Source organism: Lagenorhynchus albirostris, chromosome 12, assembly GCF_949774975.1.
Source record: "Lagenorhynchus albirostris chromosome 12, mLagAlb1.1, whole genome shotgun sequence".
Lineage (NCBI taxonomy): Eukaryota > Metazoa > Chordata > Mammalia > Artiodactyla > Delphinidae > Lagenorhynchus > Lagenorhynchus albirostris.
The window spans coordinates 86,927,502-86,940,123 of record NC_083106.1 but is presented as its reverse complement, the minus strand read 5'-3'; the positions used below and the strand labels follow the sequence as shown (position 1 = coordinate 86,940,123).

The 12,622-nt window shown below is 37.0% G+C and overlaps 1 protein-coding gene and 1 pseudogene across 1 annotated transcript in view; one reads left to right on the top strand and one right to left on the bottom strand.

Moving 5' to 3' along the window:
- Positions 1-12,622, bottom strand: part of EYS (eyes shut homolog) — a 1,671,360-nt gene that overhangs the window by 759,404 nt on the left and 899,334 nt on the right. The window lies entirely within an intron of this gene.
- On the top strand, positions 8,365-11,000 carry LOC132530902 (NADH dehydrogenase [ubiquinone] 1 beta subcomplex subunit 6-like; annotated as a pseudogene).

Here is a 12,622-nt window from a genome sequence, read left to right as displayed (position 1 = left end):
CTCCTAGCTTGAAGAGTTTCTGCTGAAAGATCAGCTGTTAACCTTATGGGGATTCCCTTGTATGTTATTTGTTGTTTTCCCTTGCTGCTTTTAATATTTTTTCTTTGTATTTAAATTTTGATAGTTTGATTAATATGTGTCTTGGTGTGTTTCTCCTTGCATTTATCCTGTATGGGACTCTCTGTGCTTCCCACACTTGATTGGCTATTTCCTTTCCCATATTAGGGAAGTTTTCATCTATAATCTCTTCAAATGTTTTCTCAGTCCCTTTCTTTTGCTCTTCTTCTTCTCGTACCCCTATAATTTGAATGTTGTTGCGTTTAATGTTGTCCCAGAGGTCTCTGAGGCTGTCCTCAATTCTTTTCATTCTTTTTTATTTATTCTGCTCTGCAGTAGTTATTTCCACTCTTTTATCTTCCAGGTCAATTATCCGTTCTTCTGCCTCAGTTATTCTGCTATTGATTCCTTCTAGAGAATTTTTAATTTCATTTATTGGTTGTTCATCATGGTTTGTTTGCTCTTTAGTTCTTCTGGGTCCTTATTAAATGTTTCTTGTATTTTTCCATTCTATTTCCAAGATTTTGGATCATCTTTACTATCATTTCTTTGAATTCTTTTTCAGGTAGACTGCCTATTTCTTCTTCATTTGTTTGGTCTGGTGTGTTTTTACTTTGCTTTTTCATCTACTTTGCATTTCTGTGTCTTCTTATTTTGCTTAACTTACTGTGTTTGGGGTCTCCTTTTTGCAGGCTGCAGGTTCATAATTCCTGTTGTTTTTGGTGTCTGTCCCCAGTGGTTAAGGTTGGTTCAGTGGGTTGTGTAGGTTTCCTAGTGGAGGGGACTGGTGCCTGTGTTCTGGTGGATGAGGCTGGATCTTGTCCTTCTGGTGGGCAAGACCATATCCGGTGGTGTGTTTTAGGGTGTCTGTGACCTTATTATGATTTTAGGCAGCCTGTCAGCTAATGGGTGAGGTTGTGTTCCTGTCTTGCTAGTTGTTTGGTATAGGGTGTCTAGCACTGTAGCTTGCTGGTCATTGACTGGAGCTGGGTCTTAGCATTGAGATGGAGATCTCTGTGAGAGCTTTCACCATTTGATATTATGTGGAGGTGGGAGGTCTCTGGTAGACCAGTGTCCTGAACTTGGCTCTCCCACCTCAGAGGCACAGACCTGACACCCAGCCAGAACAAAAGACCCTGTTAGCCACACAGCTCAGAAGAATAGGGAGAAAAAAAGGAAGAAAGAAAAACTTTTGGGAAGTCTGAGGTCTTCTGCCAGCATTCAGTAGGTGTTCTGTAGGAATTGTTCCACGTCTAGATGTATTTCTGATGTATTTGTGGGGAGGAAGTTGATCTCCACGTCTTACTCCTCTGCCATCTTGAAGGTCTCTCTCCCTGCTAGTGTTGGAGGATCTCCTGCAGAGGCGGGATGTGCTGTGGCTCACTGTGAGAACAAGGACACTGGCAGCAGAAGTTCTCAAGTTTTATTTTTAACGTCTGTCAATAAATGTTATAAATAAGATATAGAACACATACACTACTCATACGTACACCAAAATCTATCCATTTCCCTTAAAGACAATGAGCAGTCAATAGAAGATGGTAGATTGCCTTTCCATTTATGAGTATCAGAATTCTATTGATTGCAACCAACAGGTGAAAAGTAAACTGACACCTGGTTAGCGTTGTAGATTATAAATAGGTCATGTATCACAGAGGCACAGCTTGACCTTGGAAGAAGGGTTGAGATAAGGATGTGGAATAAAAGAAATATTATCTAGTGTTTTTATGAAATTAGTATTCTGAACATGTTAATCTTATTATTTGAACTATTCTTATGTTATTTTACACATTCTTATAACCAATAATATTAATATTTTAAGCCCAACTCTTCTGTACAAAAATACATTAGGTAGCTACAGAATTGGGAAAGGGTTTTATGATGTTTTACAGCCTTAATATCTATGTCTCGCAGCTTGGGTTGCCTGGGAAGTAGACTCTATAAGGAGATGGTTGTGCAAGAGATTTATTAGGGGGTGATAGTAGGACAACACCTTCCAAAGGCAAGTAGGACTAAACAAAGAGAAAAAAGTTGAGCCATTATGTGGTCTCACTGGAAGCCCCTGACAAAAATATGGGAAATTCTGAAGCTGGAATAACACTTCAAAATCATACCCACTTGGGCTAGAGGACTGGGTCAGTCCATCTATGATGACTTTGTACAAACATTAGAAAGGAAGGGGTGTTGACAAATAAAGACTTCAGTGAATGAGTGTTGACCTGGGGCTGAGACCTGACCTTGGCTGACGCAGCTCTGCCATACTTGTGGGAAGCTGAGAGATGAGGCCTTTTTGTAGCAGCACTTGCAGCAGCTGTAGAAGTCTGATTTTTATTCCTGAAGGGGGATCTGGGAAGCATATAATGACCACCATACTAATTCCTCCAAAATTATTAATGGCAACTGCTAAGGTCTCAAGTAATAAAAATCAATCCCAAAATTATATATATATTTTAAGTTTCACCTTATTTGTAATTGTCAGTGATATACTTGTTACCCGTGTTATATAAATCTAGTAGTTCAATAATTTTGAATTTATATCCCAAATGGTTTATATTACATAAATTCATTAAAATAAATGCTCTAGGTCTCTTTTGTTTAATAGGACACTTGCAAAATATTATTAATTTTGAGGGACCACAATTTTCCTCCATCATAGCACTTATCTATTTACTCTTTGATAAATTCCCAGCAACAACAAATTTACATATGCTCCAGGTACAACAAAATATCCAAGTTATAAATATGAAGCTGCATTTAAGCTAGCATCCATGCCTTGGTTAAGTTTTGCAGCTTTAAAGGTAGGCTTAGAATTTGTATTGGAATGATTTTATTTTTCCTTGCTAATCAAATGCCCTGATTTTAAAAGGTTTAATCACACATTCAAACAATGTGTATTTCTCAGAAAAGGAATTGCCTAGACATGGCAAAGTTGAACTGTGTCAACTAAGTACCAATGGTTGTTAAAATATCTTCATCATGTATATCACAAGTGGACTGTGATGTTAAGTTTATTATATTGATTAGAAAGATTGTTATTTACAGAAGTGAGTTTCTCCTAGGAGTGAGTTAGTGGAAGATGCATAAATATTTTTAAGTCAAAGGCAGAGTGAGTTCGATTGTTACTGCAAGAGCCTTAAATGGGTTATTTTACATTCTCAGAGCATGCATCCGAAAGAAAACTGTTTTGGAAAACCAACGTGATTGTGTCAAGATGATGGACTAAATTGGCCATGGCAAGGTTTAGTCAGTGTTTGGGCTATTTTCATTATTGATTGCATAACAATGATTACATTAACTGTGCAGAGCTTCAGTTTGCTCACTAAGGTTGCTAAAACAACAGACTGGCATTGGCAGAATTTCTTTTTATGTGGCTTGCTTAAGTAGACCTTATTTCTCATTATTTTAGGACAATGTCAGAAACAAAAGCTAATTTTTCCCCATCTTAAATTCCAGATTAAATTCTATATTTTAACTTTTTATTTATTCATTCATTGCTTGGAAATTTAGAAAAACCCAGACACTGATATCTTATGATTGAGTGCGTTGTTTTCCAAGAAAATAATGAGTATCACAGTGGCATGTTTGTTTGTTTGTTTGCTTCTAAACAATACCAAACAGTATCCTTATTAACAATTCACTAATTTTCAAAATACCCATCTTTTATTTATATATCTCTTTTTCTTAAAAGACAGTGCATGTTTAAGTCTTACATTAGGAGTAAGTCAACTTCAGGTAAAATGGTCGCTGCTATTGACGGCTTTCTTTCAACCTGTGCAGAGTTCCAGCAGGAAAATTGTATCATTAATTGATCCGTTAAAAGTCTTTGAAACGATGAAAAAAATCCAATTTGGTTAAAACTAAATAAGCTTAAAGTAGATCTGTGATATTTCTGCAGCACAGGAATTTTAAATTATTGCAAGAACAAAGGTAGGCAGGACTATTCTTAGAGTAGACCAAAGCCTGATTTCTCATGACATAAATCTGAGCTGCAATGTACGTTCTCAATGGTCTGTTACTGCTTTTAGATGCACTTCACATCCTTCCTCTTGCTACAATAGGTCAGAACATAAATATATCCTTTGGATTGCTGAGATTTTATTATCAAAAACTTAAAAATTCATTTAAGATATTTCATTCTGTCAAAATAAAACATATATGTTCTGTCAAAACTGTTATTTTTCCTTTGTTAGGTATTTTACTTAATTCAATAGCCAATGTGAAATAATTTTACAAAGTGAGCCAATTTCTTCAGGTACCTGTAAAAACATTTTGCAGTTAAATTCTCCTGGCAGGAACACTAAGCACTTCAAAGACAGTCGTTGTGATGCGTTTTCTAAGGCTGAGGAAACTGGCTTGATTTGAAGGAAAAAAAAAATTCCAGGTCAAATCATCCTTTCAAAGTTTTATGTTATAAAACTCTAGGGGGTCTGAATCAAGGATTACTCATTCTTGTGTGAACCTGATGATGCTTCTTGAGAAAAATCTTGTTTTTAAGCTTTTATAAAACTGTTTCTATGGAATCTAAGTGTTCCAATGAATGTTAATAAGAGTTTCTCAGAAAGAGTTCACTGGGCTTACAGGTAACTCCCCCAGCCAGGTATTTGGGGTCAAGGCCACCAATTCAGCTTTCTAACTCTTGTAATGCATGTCCAACTGTTTGTTTGGTCACCAAACACTTGTCCTGAAACAGAAACATGGGGTACTGAGGACATATCGCCCCTAAAGCTAGAGAATTACCTTGGCTCTGAATCATCATAACCCCAGTCATGGTCCTTAGTATCTATCCCCTCCTCACATATGCCAAGTTGTGTCTTTATATCCAGCTAGGTCTCTGAAAAGCCACATTCTTGAAATTAATTATCTCAGTCTTCAGCCTTATTATCATTCTTGATTTTATAGTTATTTTCTCAAGTTTTAGAGGACTTTTATAAAATTAAGATATTTGAAAATTACTCTTACATTTTAGGAAGTTTCATCAATGACAATTATAATGCTGAAGGGCCCCGGTGTAGGGAACCAAATGGCAATGTTTTGCTAGAATTTAGCATGAAGAAACAATATATTTCTTCAAAAATTACAATACACTTTTTGTTCATTTATTTATCAAAGAAATATTGGCTGATTACTATGGGGGCCAGACACTGTGCTGGATGCTAGGTACTCGGTAGGGCTCGCAGAAAGCTCACTGTTAGCCAGCAAGACAGACCAAGGCTATGAAGGGCTGTGAGAGCACTGAGGTCTACTCTTTGGAAGACTTGGGAAGAGGTCTCCATAGGAAGAGGTGACATTTGACATGGTGCTCAATCATGAATAAACATTTGTAGGCAGAAGAACAGGAAAAGGTCTTAGGGGCAGAGATAAGTTTTGCAAAAGTGCAGGTGTGAAAGGTAAGCAGAAAAGGCATATGAGGGTAAGAAAGAGAAATTCGGGAGTTGAGAATGGACAGCTCTCACTGGGTAGGTCATAAGAGACTTGAGATACTGAGCTAAAGAATATTACTTTCACTCTTGGACCAAGAAGACTTCACAGTGTTTTTAAAGCAGGCAAAGGACACTCAGTACTGCCTTTGCCGCAACCCATAGATTTTGATATGTTTTATTTTAATTTTCATTTGTATTTAGGTATTTTTGATTTCTCATTTGATTTCTTTGTTGACCCCATAGTTGTTCAGTAGCATGTGGTTTAGTTCCCACATATTTGTGATTTTTCCAGCTTTCTCCTTGCAGTTGACTTCTACTTCTATACCACTGTGATTTTAAAAGATATTATAATTTCAAACTTCATAAATTTCTTGAGACTTGTTTTGTATCCCAACATATGGTCTATCCTTGAGAATATTCCATGGGCATTTGAGGAGAATGTGTATTCTGTTGCATTTGGATGGAACGTTCTGTACTGATCTATCAAATCCATCCAGTCTAATGTTTCATTTAAGGCCACTGTTGCCTTGTTTGCTTTCTGGATGTTCTATCCACGGATGTAAGCGGAGAGATGAATCTCCTACTATTATTGTGTTGTCATTTTCTTCCTTTAGGTCTGTTAATAATTGTTTTAGATATTTTGGTGCTCCTATGTTAGGTGCATATTTATTAATAAATGTTGTTTTCTTGATAGATTGTCCCTTTTATCATATAATGTCCATCTTTCTCTTGTTGCCTCTTTTGACTTGAAGTCTGTTTTGTCTGGCATGAGTATGGTTCCATGTGTTTTTGTGCGGCTGCCATTTGCTTGGAGTATCATTTTCCATCCCTTCACCTGGAGTCTATGTTTGTCTTTAGGGCTGAGGTGAGTCTCCTGAAGGCAGCATACAGTCAGTCTTGTGTTTTTAATCCATCCAGCCACTCTGTATCTTTTGATTGGTGAATTCACTCCATTTATATTTAGGATGATTACTGATAGATGAGAACTTAGTACTGGCATTCAATCTTCTATTTTCTTGTTGCTCTATATCTCCATTGTTTCTTATTCCTTGTGTTTCTGTCTATCATGTGGGTTGGTGTTTATTATGATGTTTTCTCAGTTGCTTTTTTATGTTTTGCATCTCTACTCTAGATTCATGTTTTGTGGTTACCATGAGGTTTGTATAAAAAAATCACATAGATAAAATGATCCATTTTCTGCTGATAGCATCTTATCTTCATTTGCCTGTATGGGCTTCCTACTTTTCCTCTTCCCTTTTTTATGTTTTTTTTTTGTCTCAAATTACCTTTTTTTAATGTTGTAAGTTCATTATCAAATTGAAGTACTATAATTAATCTTACTGCTTTTCTTCCCTTCAATTTTTATCCTATAATTAAATGTTTAGCAATCTATTCTGATTAGAGTTGCAGTTTTCTCATTCTGAATGTCTATTTATCAGCTTACTCAAAGTTTTGTGTATTTTTGCCTATCATTTCAGGTTGAAGAGCTCCTTTCAACATTTCCTGTAAAGCAGGTCTAGTGGTAATGCACTCTTTCAGCTTTTGTTTGTCCTAGAAGGTCTTTATTTTCCCTTCATATCTGAAGGGTAACTTTGCTGGAGAGTATTCTTGGATGATAATTTTTGTCTTTCAATATTTTGAGAAGGTCATTCCATTCTCTCCTGGCCTGTAGGGTTTCTGCTGAGAAGTCTGCCGATTGTCTGATATGGGGGTCCTTTGTAGGTTACTGTCCTTTTTTTCCTGGCTGCTTTTAAAATTCTTTATCATAGACTTATGACAGCTTTAATACAGTGTGTCTTGAAAAAGATCTTTTTGTGTTGAGGTAATTAAGAGTTCTCTTAGCTTCATGGAGCTAGCTTGTATATCTAGCTCCTTCCTAGGTTTGGGAAGTTCTCAGCTATTATTTCTTTAAATAAATCTTTGCTTCCTTCTCTCTCTCTTTTTTCTTCTGGGATACCCATTACCCTAAGGTTGCCTTTCCTAATAGAGTTGGGTGGTTCTCAAATAATTTTTTTTCATTTTTAACAAAGAACCTTGGTTCTCTTTCCTCTTCTCCCTGTATCATTTCTAGATTTCTATCTTTAAACTCATTAATTCTCTCTTCCATATGGTCTGCTCTATTGCCAATGTTTTCTAATGCATTCTTTGTCTTATTTTTTGAATTCTTCAGCTTCAGAATTTCTGTTTGGTTCTTTTTTAGAGTTTCACTCTCTTTGGTAGAGTATTCCTTCTGCTCATTAGTTTTATCCCTGAGCTCATTAAACTGTCTTTCTGAGCGTTCTTGTAACTCACTGAGTTTCTTCATGACAGCCATTTTGAATTCTCTATCAGATCACAATCTTCTGTGACTTTAATTTTGGCTTCTGGCAGAATTGTCATTTTCTTCTTGTGTTATCATGTTCTCATGCTTTTTGTGTGATGCTTATTTAGCTGCTCCTCTTCTTGTACATCTGAAGTAGTGAACACCTATCTTTTAGGTAATGCTTTTTAAACTTTGATTTAAGCAGTTCAGCATGTTGGTAATGAGAGGCCTTTCTTTAGGGTATCAGTGGGTGGCACTGTAGCACACTTTTTCAGTTTCTCTTCCCTGCGCTTCCTCTGGTTTATTTGAGAAGCAGCACAGTCCACCCTCGTTCACCTCTGCCTGAGGTGTCTCTGGTGCCCTCATCATCAGTACTTGTGCCTCCAGGGTTCCTGGTGTCTTGCTTCTCCTGGTGACACTGCTGTCTCCAGCATCACCCCTGGGTGCACTGGAATAGCACGGGCCTCCACTGTGTTCAGGGTCTCCTTCTCCAGCACCACCACTGCAATGGGGGTTCAAAGTCATAGGCACCATCCCGGCAAAAGGGACCAGGGTCGTGGTCCTGCTGCTGCTGTCCAGGTCCCCATGGCCATGGGTGCTGGGACCCAGAGGCCAGAGTCACGTGTGCCTCTTCCCTTCTGATAGCAAGTCTTTGGGGTTTGGGGATCCGGTGCTGCGGCCAGAAGGCCAGGATCGAGGCCCAGCGGGCACCACCTCTTCTACGTTCCAGTCCACTCACCTTCAGATGCACAGATGTGTGGCCTCCTCAGCATCATGGTGTGTTGGGCAGAGTTATTTCCATTCTACTGGTTGTAGATGGAAAAGGAGAGACGAGGGGAGTGTCTTCTGTCACTGTGAAGCTAACCTCTGTTTTTAAGATGTTTTAAAATAAAGTGGGCAATGTCCTGATTACTTTAATAATTTTATTTCATTACTGAATTGGTCTCATTTAGGACAACCTAAGTGGAGATTTGCCACTTTTTAAAAATTATTTCTCCTCATTCCCAAAGTATTTATGAGGCCGAAATCTAACAGGGAAGATATGGTTTTGGTGACAGGATCTTGTATATATTTAAAGTAACAGGATCAAACATTAGCTTCCTAAAGCCACGTGATTTAGCAATACAGCCCTAAACACACATGATGTCACCTCACAATTGATTTGAACTGGAAAGATTGAGTTTATGGTTTTTAAAATCATATTTGCCTTCCTCTTGTCTGTTCATTATTTAACTCTTATATGAAGAATTTAGTGTTGTTTTTCCAGATTGGCAATATGGAAGCTCTGAAATGCCAGATCCACAATGATGTCTGTGTTTGATGAGCAGTAATTTACTAGAAACCCATTTAATACTGCTCAGACCACACAGGACAGCAGGTATATTGACTGCTTTGTATCAAGTCTCACAATAATTAGGCTTTCTAACACACAAATGAATTAACTGAAGAAACCATAATAGCAACTACATATTGGAAAGGGAAATTCCTATTTTCTTTCCATTAAGGTCAAAATAGACCAAGAATCAATGCACATATAATGTTATTCTATACATCAAAATGTTCACTAGATATAAATTGGAAATATTAGTTCTATTGTTTATTTTCCTGTTACTCGAGGCAAAGAGAAAACTGTATGCTGTCAGATTTTCAAAACCAAAATAACTTCTGATTATGATATGTTTTAAAATGCCATGGACACATTTTAATCTGAACAAATTAGACTTCTACATCACTTAATAGTAATTTAAATTTTAACTGATTTTTAAAATTGGTTAGATATTAGGGGTCCAATCACATATTCCTCTTACCTTCTGTCCTTATTAAACACTAGTGGAATCTCAATAGAAAAAAAGACATCCAAGTATAGGCTCTATTGCAGTGCTGGGTTTCCAGACAAAGCCAGAAAACATTATCGGAGATCACAGCCATATCTCTGACCTCCCATCTTTAATTCATGATAACCAGACTCAGTGCATTCTACTTACCTTCAAGTTGAAGGTAGAAAAGCTGGAAAATAGTGTCTCACCCCCAAATTCATCTCATCCCTGCCATGCAGCCTGCCTGGGAGTATAACTTGCCCAGAAAGTCCTCCTGCCTGGAGACTAGGGGCACAAGGGCAGTTGTATGTGAAGATTGTCATGTCCAAGAGAAAAAACAAAGACGGATGGGTGCATGCATGACGTGTGTAAGCATTGACCTGTACCATGCAGAATGAAAGCTAATTCATGCCAATGAATGCCAGATTCTGATCAATTTTACCTACCAAAATGGAGGAAAAAGCATCAGTATGGACAATGAAGTGAAAGCTGTGGAAAGAGTATTCCTTATGCTGCCCACCAACTTGTAAAGAGAGAAGTATCTTAGGCTACGAGCTGAAACTGGAGAAGGAGATTGAAGCAAGATGGTACCCCTGCCTCATCCCAGTTTGCTTTCTGACTCCATTGGAATAAGCATACTAAAGATACAAAAATATTTGGACACAATGAATAAGAAGATATTCATTTAATTTCTGCAAATAGAGTTAGGGATATAATACTTAACTGTGTTCATTATTTCACAGATTCTACTATATAATTTTATTGTTATGTGTTTAAACATCTCCTTTTTTATAAACCTGTGAAACCTGGACATAACATGGAAATTACATTCAGCTTCGATAAAAGCACTCCCTCTATATCGGTGCGCTGCTCCCTGGCATCCTGCAAGGCCGCTTTGCAGAGCGGGAGCTAGCGTGACAAGACACTAGCTCGGGAGCACGCCTTGGTATCAGCAGCGACAGGGTGTACGTCCCACGAGAAACTGCGGCCGCAACAGCTGCGAGAGCTGCGAAGGCGACGGCTGAAGGATCAAGAGCTGAGCCACCGGGTGAACCGCTGCTGCCCAGGCGGAGGGCGTGGCCTATGAAGCAATTCTGGAATAAGTTTTTGCAGGACGGGGCCCCCTGGAAGAACATGATCTATAAGACGTACCGACACAGCATCTTTGCTTGTACTCATGTACTGGCCCCTGTCTGGATTATTCATTATTATCTCAAATATCATGTGAATACAAAACCATATGCCATCGTTGAAAGAAAGCCAAGAATTTTTTTAGGTGATACAATTCTGGAAACTGGGCAAGTAATCCCACCAAGGAAAGAATTTCCTGATCAACATCATTGAAGATTACTTTTAAAATTTCAAAGGTGTTTGAGCCCAAGTTTGTTGCTACATTACCAAACGTACTGATATATTTTTTGGAAAAGTAACTTTAATAAAGTTTACTCAGATAAAAAAAAAAGTGCCTCCTCTTTTCCTGTGATCCCAACCTCACTTCACATAGAAAGTTCAAGGCTGAATTCATAGCTAGTATATTAGTTGTGAAGGCAATCCTGTTAAGACTAGGTTCTTTCTCTTGAACATGAAAGACCTTTAGAATTTTATTAAAGTTTTCTAATTCAAGTAGTATTACAGAAAATTCAATTAAATTAAACCTTTTTTAAATGATAAACTGGTACTGGTAAACAAAGTGATCACTTATCTTCTTGCCAAAAAATATTTGGACGTGAATCTTCCTATACAAGATGTTTTAAATGAGAAACATAATAGAAAATTATCTTATTTAAGGGAAATATTTGAGTAAAAACTGATGAGAGGAGAAACTGAAGTCTTCATAGATCTATTGTATACCAGTGAGAAGCAATAGTTTCAACACTTCAAAATAACCTTCAAAAAAATTGTCTATCTAATTGTTCAAATTATCCATCCCATAAATACACACACACAAAGTAGAAGAGACCGTCTATCATACAAGGAAGTTTCTGGTGAAGTTGGAGAGGGGACTGAAATTTGATTACCATATGAAGACCATAATAAGAGACTGTCTATATCATAGTCTTTTTTTTTTTTTCAAATTGAAAACATCTTGTTTCTTAGAGATGAAAATCAACTGGGTAAGGGTTGGACTAAATGATTCTAAAACATGGAGACTCCAGTAAGGACAACAAATACATAGAAACTCAGGGAGGGAAAGGATCCCCGTTGTTTCCTTTATCTCCAAATTTAGAAAAAAAAGTTACCGGTCAATTCTCTACATAATTTTATTGGGGTCAGGTTTCTATAACAATGAGCTTGCTTTGTTTTGTTTTGCTTTTTTTAAAAAAATAATGAAGAGCTGCTACCACAAATAAAGAGGCCAGAAGGAAAGGACTCATCTTTACATAAAGTGGTAAAGGAATGTGAAGGTTTTTTCACACTTGAAACCATTCCTGAATAGGATTGGTGTTTTTCTATCCTTACTGAAGATTAGGTTATGGTTAGATTATGCTTACTACTGGCTGGATTATGCTTACTACTACTCTAGTAGTTTGAGTGTCTAACATTCTGAATGTCCATCCATATGTTATAATGTTAGCAGAGGTGCAACTAGTGGCAACTTAATGAAATTGGGTGTATAACAAAAAAATATGTGTTCTATATTGCTTTTTAAAATATTTTTGTAAATGAAAGAAAGAAACATATATCTGAAAAAAACTGTGAAATGTTACAAAAATAAACAAGAAAATTCTTGCCTTTAGTCACTCATATTGATTAAAACAATGTAATATTGATGATTTAAAGCTAAATAAAAAATATACATTTTAAATAAAGCAATGTAGAATAACTGAAAGAGCATTGCTTTAGGGTCAAGAACAATGGGTGCTTTTTCCAATGTAAAATTCTAGGTAGTTGTTCATGCTTTAGGTCTCAGTTTCCTCATCCCTAAATTAGTTCTGTATAGAAAAATAAGCTCTAATTTTTATTCAAGCCCTAAAATGATGTGACTGGCACGATGTCTTCTCTCTTTATTCATTTTCTGTAGGCTT